The 10,981-nt window shown below is 42.5% G+C and overlaps 1 long non-coding RNA gene across 1 annotated transcript; it reads left to right on the top strand.

Moving 5' to 3' along the window:
- Positions 1 to 1,549: 1,549 nt before the first annotated feature.
- On the top strand, positions 1,550 to 9,376 carry LOC108410176 (uncharacterized). Its single transcript, XR_001856416.3, has 3 exons — positions 1,550 to 1,704; positions 2,092 to 2,327; positions 8,981 to 9,376. It is a non-coding gene; the product is annotated as an uncharacterized lncRNA (long non-coding RNA).
- Positions 9,377 to 10,981: the final 1,605 nt, after the last annotated feature.

The raw sequence follows: 10,981 nt of genomic DNA, 5'->3' as shown, positions 1-10,981 counted from the left end.
TTGGGTTTTTTTGTCTCCCCTGTGACATCTGCTGAGACAGCTTGACTGGAACCAGAGGATCTCCTTCCAAAGTGGCTCCTTCACGCAGCTGATAAGCTGGCCCCCACATCAGCTTCTCTCTAGAGGGTGAGGGGTTTCCCTGCCCCAAGGTGACAGGATCACAAGAGCAAGGGTTCTAAGAGACAGAAAAAGGAAGCTGCCCATCTCTTAAATCCAGGCCCAGAAACTAGCACAGTGCCTCTTCTACAGTGTCCTACTGACCAGTCACAAACCCTGCCTGAATCTAACGGAGGTGGACATAAAACATACTTCCAGGCTCAGAATTTCTGACCCTGCTTAATCCGCCACAGTGTTCCAGTCCAAATGGAGAAATAGGACCAGATCACCCTGTTACCTGAAACAACTGAAAACTGGACAAAATATGTGAACCAATACCATGCAGGAGAGTGGGCATAGGTAACGGAAGCCAGCAATTCCTAAGAGATAGGCAATAAAACGTGAGCCCTACAGCTGTCCCAGTTTACTACCTGGGAGAAGTTTCCAGGACAAAGCACAAGGGGGAGAAACCCAGAGTTCAGCCTTCTTTCTTAGCTGAGGAGATAAGCTAGATGTCTGCAGAAGCTAAAGTGGCCGGAGGTGGTAGGGAAGAACACAAGAAGAGAGAAAGCCACATAGAAAGAAAGCTCCAGATGTCTGCAGGAAGTCCCCATTCAAGACGCATGCCCAGTCCCCGATCAAGGCATGTATGTGGGAAAAACGCATTGCCTGAGCCCAAGGAAAGAATCACGTGAAAGAAGGAGCAGGAAAGAGACTGGAGGCTCGTGAAAGACCAGGCATGGTGCCAGCTCCCAAATATCAAAATGAAAACCTCCTATTTAAAGGACATCAAAGAAATATCTTCCTTCAAGAGTTGGGGAAAATTAGCCTTTTACTAAATTCCGTTCTGTGGTCCCACCCACCAAAGCTTAAAAAGAAACACTTAACAGTATCAGCTGTATATTTTTTTAAATATCCAGCACCCAACAAGATAATGGCATGAGCAATTTGTAGCACCCAATCAAAAATTATTAGGCATCTAAAGAAGCAGGAAAATACAGCTCAAAATGAGAAAATTCAATCAATAGATACAGACCCAAAAAAGACGGAGACTATAGAATTAGCAAGGACATTACAGTTATTGTGATGACTGTATTCCATATGCTCAAGAAGCTTCAGGAAAAACTGAACATATTAAGTGGATACAAGGAAATTACTTTTTAAAATACCAAAATCAAACTTCCTGAGATGAAAAATACACTAAATGGGATTAGTGGCAGATAGGCCGACCCTCAGAAGAATGTATTAACGGAATTGAAGATACAGCAATAGAAACTATTCAAAACTAAACACACAGATAGAAAAAAATAACTAAAGCATCAGTGAACTGTGGGACGACCTTAAGCAGCCAAATTTGATGAAAACCATAAACACACATATCCAGGAAGCTCCATGAGCCTCAAGCCAAAGAAGCATAAACAAAACTATTCTAAGGCACATCATAATCAAATTGCCTTAAACACCAGTGATAAAAAGAAGCTCTTAAAAGCAGCCAGAGAAAGACACATTGTGCATAAAAGAACAAAAATAAGGAAGACACTAGATTTCTCACTAGAAACAGCAAGAAGACCACGAAGCAACGTCTTAGAGGCGCTGGAGGAATCCACAGTGAGTAAGCCTTCCGTTTGCTTCTCTACTTTGTATTAGCTTCCAAGGGCTGCTATAAAACTCACCGCAAACGGAGGAGCTGAAAACAGACACTTACGCCCTCACAGTTTTGGAGGCCAGAAGTTTGAAATCAAGGTGTTGGGAGGTGGGCTCTTTCTGGAGGCTCTGAGGGGGGCTCTGTTCCATGCGCCCCTCCTAGTTTCCGGTGCCAGACCCCTTGGTGACACAGGCATCACTCCAGTCTCTGTCCCCATCATCACATGACCTTCTATCCTCAGTCTCCCTTGTGTCTTCAAATAGCTGTCACCTCATAAGGACCCTAGTCCTTGGATTTAGGACCCACCTTACTATGACCTCATCTTAATCACATCTTCATTATATTTGCAGAGACCCTGTTTCCAAATAAGATCACATGCCCAGTACAATGGGTTAGAACTTGAACATGCCTTGTTGGAGGGAACAGCTCATCCCGTGACTCTTCTCCTGTCTCCCAGTGGATGGGGAAGGTCCGGTGGAGCATTCCAATATCCTGGGGAGAGGCCAGAGGTGCTGGATGAGAGAAGCCTGGATCCCTGAGTTACCACAGGGAAGACCACCCAGGAAGCATGTGGCTGATCTCAGAGGTGAGATAGAACATGAAGCATTTGTATGATAAGCCACTGAGCCTATCATGAGAACTGTTATGTGCCATCATCATGGGAATTGAGATAATGCAGGTAAAGGACCTGACACATGAAAGGTGCTAAATAATCAGTAGCATAACTAGGATATTAGTACAGGAAAGATGAAGTAATGAGTTTATATTAAGTCTCAGGCTGTGAACCTTGGGGAGGACTTGGAACAGTGACAGGCTTATACTGTGCTAGCAAAAGACTTTGATCCCAACAAGAATAAACTATCAAAAAGGCAGACTCGGTCCCTGCAGGGTAAGACATTGTCATCATACCAAACCTTTCTCAGAGGTTTACATTTGAGTTAGCCATTTAATTAATTAACCATTAGGCAGAGTAGAAAGGTGATTCAAACTAAATATCTGACCCCTTTATCACAACAAACCCCAATGCAGGAATCCCTCACCTCCTACAAGTTTGGATTACTGCCCCTTGACTTTTAGGAAAAACCTACATTAGTACAGTAATGGCTTTCTTCATAAAAGCAAAATCCTTTTCGGATTTCTTTCAGTTAGTAAAACCAAGTACTAATGTAGGTTGTTCATAAAAGTAAAAGCCATGTGGCATAGCACAAACTTTCTGAAAACAGGGACACTCTTCACTTTAACCCATTTTGCTTTACAAAAGGTTTCCTAAAGATGCTCTACTTGCAATTAGTGGGGGAAACCTGTACATAAAGTCAAGGTTGCTGGCTGAGCCAGGGAGGAAATCTTATCTTCTGCTGTTTCCAAGCAAAATCAGTATACAAAATTATTTTCTGTTTCCCATACATCTTCTGAGATGACTATAGACCAAATAGCCAATTGATCTGGAGCCATTTTTTACTCTCCTCTGAAACACAGAGATATTTTTCATTCCCATCCAAAAGGAAAAATGTTAAATCACATGTGAATTGCAGATATAAGCATTTAAGGACTGTTTTCCTGCTTTGTTTGTGAATAATTTTTCATTTCATGAAGAAGCCAAATATTTCAGTCAGTAAAATCAATAGCAGCCACCAGAGCGGGTGGAAAATTCTCCAGGCTTAATACAGTTTCATGCATGGTTGTCAAAGCTGAATGTCTTAAGAGGACAAATAGTGAATTCCCTGCCTTAGAAGAGATGTCTGAGTCACAGCCTTTTCTTCTAAAAACTAATCTCTGGGATAACGGTTCATTCATTCAACAAATGTTTATTAAGCATTTACTGTATGTTACATAGTACATCAAATGTTTGGAATACACAAAAAAATAAAATCAGGGATCTACTTCAGAGGGAAAAGAGTATCTAGTAAAATAATAACTAGCATTTAAAGAACGCTTACTAAATTTCAAGCACTGTTCTAAATACTTTGTAGATGTTAATTCACATATTCCTCAGTGACGGCCCTGTGAGGGGTTATTAATATATGTGTTTGACAGATGAGGGAACTAAGGCAGAGAGTTTTGTGTGTTCCCAGTCCCACAGCTTAGTTAAACATAGACTCAGCAAATGAGCCCATGCAGCCCTATTCCAGAGGCCATGTTCCTCTTATGCATATGATACATATGCGAGCTTATCCACTCACCAATGCGACCAGAGACAGACTCTAAATAAAGTTTGATGAAAAGGTCCTATGCCCTTGTCTCATTTTATTATTGTTTTTCCCAGTTCCTAACAGAGTTCCTGTCATGTGGCAATCTTTTGTTTTTTGATTATTGAATTAAGTACCACAGTAGAGTAATAGAAATAGTCATCTGGTAGACACAAATAGGCAGCAGCTCCTATGTTTGTCTGGGAAATCATAGAAGGCCTCACAGAGGAGGTGACTTGAACTGGGTGCTAATACAGAGATGAGTTGAACATTTTGATAGGTTATCCAGGAAAGAAAGACATTCTGGGAGGCAGAAGTTCAAAATCACAGAGGCAAAAGCACAGAAGCAGGCAGAGCATGGCCACTTAGGGGGATTATAAAGAGCTTACAGTGATTAGAAGTAAGGGTAATTGGTGATTCATTCAATGGCAGTTTTTTTCCTGAGCAAGCAGTGTTTCGTAGACAGCTTCTTGGAGCTCTGACAAACCGGATTGCTTGGTGCTTTGCTCCTTCATTCTTGACACAAATGTCAGGCTCTTTGGGGGTTTCCGAAAGATGCTGTTTCTCTACTAAATAAACCTTTAGATCAGTGCTTCCTAGCATATCCCTGGAGACCACCAGGGGCTCTAGCCCTTCCAAGAACTGAGTGTCGGCATTTCAGTTCATCAGGAATTCTGAGCCCAGGCCACCCAATGAGAAGCTCTTTCTTAGGTGGAAAAAGTTAGCCAAACCTTGACAAAAGTTGTTCTCGGTGTAAAATTCCACACATTCAAGCTATCAGGAAAGAAATGAAGGCTGGGCCATGAGTCCATTCTTGCTTTTTATAGTCCAAGATTGTGTCTGAACTTAGAGAGCACTTAAAGGGCTGAGCTGAGAGGAGCCGGGAGCAGGTGGTGATGGGAGAGAGCCTTTGAAAAAGCAGAAGGGAGAGAAAGAGGTTTGGAGACTGTTCAACGGCTGCTCACCCCCCATGACCTTGGAAGTCCACCTCTGAGACTCTTTCTGCTCCTTCCCTTCTCCCTATATATTTGCAGGAAGCCCTGTGTCCCAAGTCACCAGCAGGGAGCCATTCCCGCTGCCCTGGGCTGGGCGAAGGTGTTTTCTCACAGCTAAATCCTCCCCCTCCCCCTTCCCTCTGACACATTCACTCCAGGCTTAATGGCTTCCCGTCTCTGTTCCTCCCACCACACCTTTCTGATTCTCATGGCAGATATTTTACTTGGAGCTGAGGGGAGACGCTACAAATGGAAAGAAAACTAGAAGGCACCATACCGCAAATGGCAAACCCCTTGAAGAGGCTCTAAGATCTACAGGAGTTTAGTTACACAGGAATTATTGTGAGTGAGGGGTGGGGACCTGAGCTGTGGGCCTCCACATGGCTCACGAAGGGCGAGTAACATTCAGATAAATGCATAAAAGAAGGAAAGACATTCTAGAAGGTATGGGCCCCGCAAGTAAGCACAGGAAAGAAGATCAAGAAAGAATGCCAGCACGGGCCCGGACAAGGCTTCTCTAGCTGCTTGCAGGGGAATGGAAGAGGCCTCGATCGTTGGAAGCGGGGTCCATGCTTCATTCTTCAGGGCCCTTGTCCAAGGCCACGTTCTCTGCAAAGCCTTTCCTGGAACCCTGAGGCACATAGACACTGTTAATGTGCAAACTCTTTTGTTGGTCTAGCAATGCTTCAGCGCATTTTAATTTATGAGCATTTTTCTCATCTTTGCAAGCTTCCTCAGGTGGTATCACGTTATGGGCTTTGTGAAAACATTAATAACTTGAGACCTGTAATATATGTATATCACTTAGCACACAGCTAGGGTGGCCATATAATTTCTTTCCCAAACTCAGACACGTAGGGGAATAAAGGGGACCAATCAAGGATTACCCTAAGACCACAGGCATTAACCGATGCTGTCCCAGGCTAAGCAGATGAACAGTTATCCTACCTATCACAAATTTATTTCTATGCCATTAAAGGCCGATGATCAATTAAGGAATGCCAAAGGGTCTTATGTGTAAGTTGATTGAGGGCACTGCCTCCTGGTGACATTGGTGCTGCCTCAGGATTTCTACCCACGGCCACTATTCTCCACTGTGTACACTCTTTACAGCACCCAAATGAAGATTTTCTTTTTTATGGCCTATTTATTTGATAAATAAACAATAACTGCATTTTTCTCCTAACTGGACAGTGTGGAAGATTCAGGCAATGCATGAGTTAAAAAGCATGGCCCTTTGTCCTCTGAGAGTCTAGTGAAAATCCATGTAGTCCCTCATTCATTCATTCATTCATTCATTCAGAAAACATATATTAAGAGCCTGTCATGCATCAGGCCAGGTGGTGGTAAAGAACCTCCCAAGTTCTCGCCCCGATGGAACTTCCATATTGCAATCCGGCAACATAATGACAATAGGACATTTATAATGGTATTTGTACACTGCTGGCCCAAAGGAGGGAGATACCAACAGTGCTTGGAGTTTAAGAAAGCCCCAAATGGGTCTTCCTGTAAGGGTGGAGGGAAAGGATCATGAAAACAAAGACTTGTTAGGCTGCTGTGATGGTCCAGAATTGATGGCTGAGTTGTTATGTGGATGCGACGTCTCCTGACTGGAGACTATATAGCTTCATGACAATAGTATCATTACAAGACTTGGCTTTCTTTCTGTGCCCATTAATTCAGGCACCAAGAATGATGGTGTCTATCTCAGCCACAGCGGACATGGATGAGTCATTCTCAATGTCAAATGATCTGCTAGCTGCCACTGGTCCTGTCCCCTTATCCCTACATCCTCTTCGTGGCTCCAAGACTGGCCTCATTTCCCCTCTCTCAGGAAGAGTTTGTACTGTGCAGTCTGTTTGTTCAACACCAACTTTTGATCTTAGACCTGGGACTCTGAGTTCTTGAATATATCCAGCTTTTGCTTAATTCATAAGGAATGCAAGAAATAAGAATTAGTCCACTTCCCCTGTGCTCCAAAACGTCCCTGATGTCTCACACTACAATAGAATGATTCTGTACAGCTTTCTAAGGGATGGAGAATTCAGCTTCTTAGTAGTTTTACAAAGAATTAAAATCCAATAGGGACTTCAGTTAATCTGCTAGAAATGATCCAACCATGTCTCTGTAGTTCTCTTCCCACCTTTCAATAGAGACCAGGAATCTTGACCTACACAGGCACGTTGCTGAAATTTCAACTTCCTTATTCTGCTACAGCTTAATGGGTTTTCAAGATCATCCCACTCTGTTTCATGGCAAATACTTAAACATTGACAATGTAAGGTAAAGTGAGTCCAGTAAGTCCACCGAAGTATTCTCGGTTCAGTCATAGAGTAACATCTCTCTCTCTCCGTGGGTTCGGATCTGAATTTAGTGTGTTAGACTAGCTACATAGTTTGTAGGGCCCAATGCAAAATGAATATATGGGGTCTCTTGTTCAAAAACTATTAAGAATTTCAGAACAGCAATAGCGGAGCGTTAAACCAAGCACAAGAATCTTCTCAGTACAAATGTGTGTGACCGCATCGATCATGTGCCCGAGAGCTCAGCTTTTCATATTGCTTTGATATTGGGCTGGGAAAAATGTGTCTGCCCTATGCTGATGTCTACTGAGAAGGCCTCAGTCCCTCTAGGATGCAAATCATTGGACCAAGCTGGCATCTAGGAGAACAGCTTTCTCATTCCAACCCCAAGGCCACTGTCAAGCTACTTTTAGATACATGGTGACCTACTGTTCCTGGAAACTTACCATGTTGGCACAAATAGTTCTCTGAGGATGACTAGACCTTGCATCACACCCCCAGTTAGCCGTCCCCATTGCTCCTTTGCCATGCTCAGCATTTTCTCTGCTCTCCAAGCACAGATAAGATAGATGGACAAACCTTTTTAGATATCCAAAGCTGTCTGTGGATTTCTGTCTACCAAACCCCCAACCGTTGGCCATACTCAGCTTAGACAGGGTAGGGGAAGGACCCCTTTGTAGATATCACACCCTTATTAATTGTGCTGTTATCTGGCTCTCTCCATTTACACCTTACTTTTAAATTTAAAAAAAAATAGGAATGGAGACAGGTCATGGTAACAGAGATATTACAGTCTTAGCAGAAGGGATCTCAGCTTCAAAAGCAGATAACTTATTTTGTTGTCTAAGTTCTGTGTTCCCCATTTCCTGAGGTAGTGGATTCATTCATTATTTATTCATTCATTCATTCACTCAGACGTTCAAAAAATAAATGTATTAAATGCCACTAAGTGCTAAGCCCTGATTCTTAGTGCTGGGCACATTGTGGGAGATAAGAAAGACAGTATCCTTATGGGACTGATTTTTCTAGATCAGATATCATCGTACTATGGCCTGCAGACCAAATCTAGGCCACTGCTTAGATTTCGTAAATACACTTTTAGTGGCACACAGTCACACCCATGCAATGCACAAATTGTCTATGGTTCCTCAATGGAAGAGCTGAGTAGTTGTAATAGAGATGGTATGGCCTGCAGAGCCTAAAATACTGATTCGACCCTTTCAGGAAAAGTTTGGAAGCATTGTTGTAGCAGACGAGTGAGACAGGCAGTGAACAGATACAAAATACATAATTTATAAGATCAAGTAGTCATGAGCCCTGTGAAAATAAAGCAAGGTTGGAGGATTGAGAATTATGAGGTGGCTGGCATGGGGCAAACTATTTCAGATAGGCTGGCCAGAGGAGTGCTTCTAAGCAGGTGGCATTAGGCCAACATTGAACGCTGAGAGATGGAAGTCGTAGGATTATCAGAGAGAACGGAACATGAAAATGGCCTGGGGAGACAAGTACATGGATTCTATCTAGAAATTCTAGTTAGCAAAATCTAGTTGAAATGGAGGGTGGTGCAGGAGTAAGAGGAGATACACATAATATAGTAAATGTTATTATCTTATATGTTTTCCTTTTTCTGGCCTTGACAATGGTAGACTCCAGAGGATGAGAAAAGCCAGGGAAACAATTTTCAACAATGCTGTAACAATTGCTCCCTTTGTCACAGCTTCTGTTTATAGTTTTTTCTTGTCTTCTTATCTTTAGATAAACGACAAAGGATGGAAAATGCTAGCAAGAAGCACTAGATGGACAACACTTTCATCAGAGCCATGATAAACGGACTCATGAATGGAAGATATGTCTTCCCAGTTCCTCAACTACAAAAGATGGAAAGTGCTAGCAAGAAACAAGAGGTGGGCAACACCTCCATCGTGGCCATGATAAATGGACCCATAAATGGAATGTGTGTCACCCCAGTTTCTCTATGACTTGAAATATAAGACCCTTCCTAGTGGGCTGTAGTGAAAAGGTGAATTTGGGTGTCACATAGATGCTTTCCAGGTTGACAAGCAATTTAACTTCCCTGCACCACAATTTTGTAACCTAGAAAGTGTGGTTAATCATGCCAGCCTTTGAGGATTTTTATAAAGAATAAATGGTATAATGCACGTGAAGGTGACTGGCTGTGTTCCTGGGTGTTAGTGGATATGATTTTCCCACTCTCACCTTTATTCCTGTCTTTGTTTGCCAGCGGCACAGCGTAGCTTGTGTTGATTCATGACCTAACTCTGGCTCCTTCTGATGCTTTATCAGTCTGTCTAACATCCCTAGAGGCAGCATTGCCTGCCCTCAATATAAGGAGAGTGTTGACATGAGAGATGAGCAGTGCCCGTTCACACATCTCGCTGATGCCCTGCAGAAGGCAATGGATTAGCCTTTGAGTACAAACATATCACTTCTTCCTCCAGACGTTTCTCTGCCTGAGCCCACCCAGCCCGCTTTAAGACAATACTAAAATCACTGGCCAATTTGGATTAGTTGGGAAAAACAATCTTTCAACTGGAATTGATAAATGATTTAACATTTTTTATGCCTTGAGGAGCCTAGACCAGCAGCAGCAGCATCCCGTAAGAGCTTGTTAGAAATGCAGAACCTCAGATCAGACTCCAGACCCTGGTACCAGAGTCTCCATGTTAACAAGACCCTCTTATGATCTGTATACACAATAAAGTTTGAAGACCATTGGAATAAACTAGGGGTTCTTAATCCAGCCTTCACACAGGGGTCCCACTATGTTTCACTTTGTCTGGTATTTTTGCATCATGGGTAGTTCTCATGTGCAGTGAGTCAAGAACTGCTGGTCTACAAACTGCTCAACTAGGTTCACACTCCCATAAGTCTTAGCAGTGTTAAGAGTCAGGTCCAGATCACACAGTAAATGCCTAACGTAGCTGGGATCAGAAATGTAGCTTCTGATGTTCATTATTCTATATCTATTCCCCTTCCCTGTGCAGATAGATGAGGATATATGTTCACTCTTATAATGATTTATAAATTGCTCTTGGCAGACAGTTTTAGAATTCCTAATTCCAATCCATTGAATCTATCCAAATCCAGCTCTCAAAAAAAAAAACTGCCCCTGCAGAACTTTTACTCAAGTTTATAATGAAGGCAGATGATTTCATGAAATGTCTTCACCAAATCTCCCTCTGAACAAATTTGGATGTCCCGTTCTTCCCACCATATTGTGTGTATTAAATTGATGCTCCCCCTTATTTCTCATACCCATTTTTTTCTACTGGTTTAACTTTTAATTCAATCCATCTTCTAATCCCTAAACCAAAAATAGACTTTTCTGTATACCCTTTTCTATAATTCCTCTAAAAACGTACTTTTTCTTCCTCTAGACTTCCCGGTTGGATCATATGAAACTCTCTGAAGGAAAGTGGCAGAGATAGTGTTCCAGAAATAATCTAAGTGCCCCATCTCTTCATTTTCCAGCCTACTCACAGTTATACTGGAGCTGTGTGAATAGTTCATGCCAACAGACTGTGAGCAGAAGTTTTCTGTGTCGCTTCTTGGCTGAGGTATTTCAAAGAAAGCATGCTAGCGCCATTTCATTTTATGTTTGAGAGAAAAATTGGAAGCCATGTGTTTATGTGGTAGTGTCACAGAGTGAAGAGAACCTGGGTCCCTACACCCCCAAATAAGGAACAGCCTCCACCTACCCACCCACAATGGGCATAGCATGAGTGAAAAACAAAA

Source organism: Manis javanica, chromosome 18 (genome assembly GCF_040802235.1).
Source record: "Manis javanica isolate MJ-LG chromosome 18, MJ_LKY, whole genome shotgun sequence".
NCBI lineage: Eukaryota > Metazoa > Chordata > Mammalia > Pholidota > Manidae > Manis > Manis javanica.
This window is presented reverse-complemented; position numbering and strand designations above follow the sequence as displayed.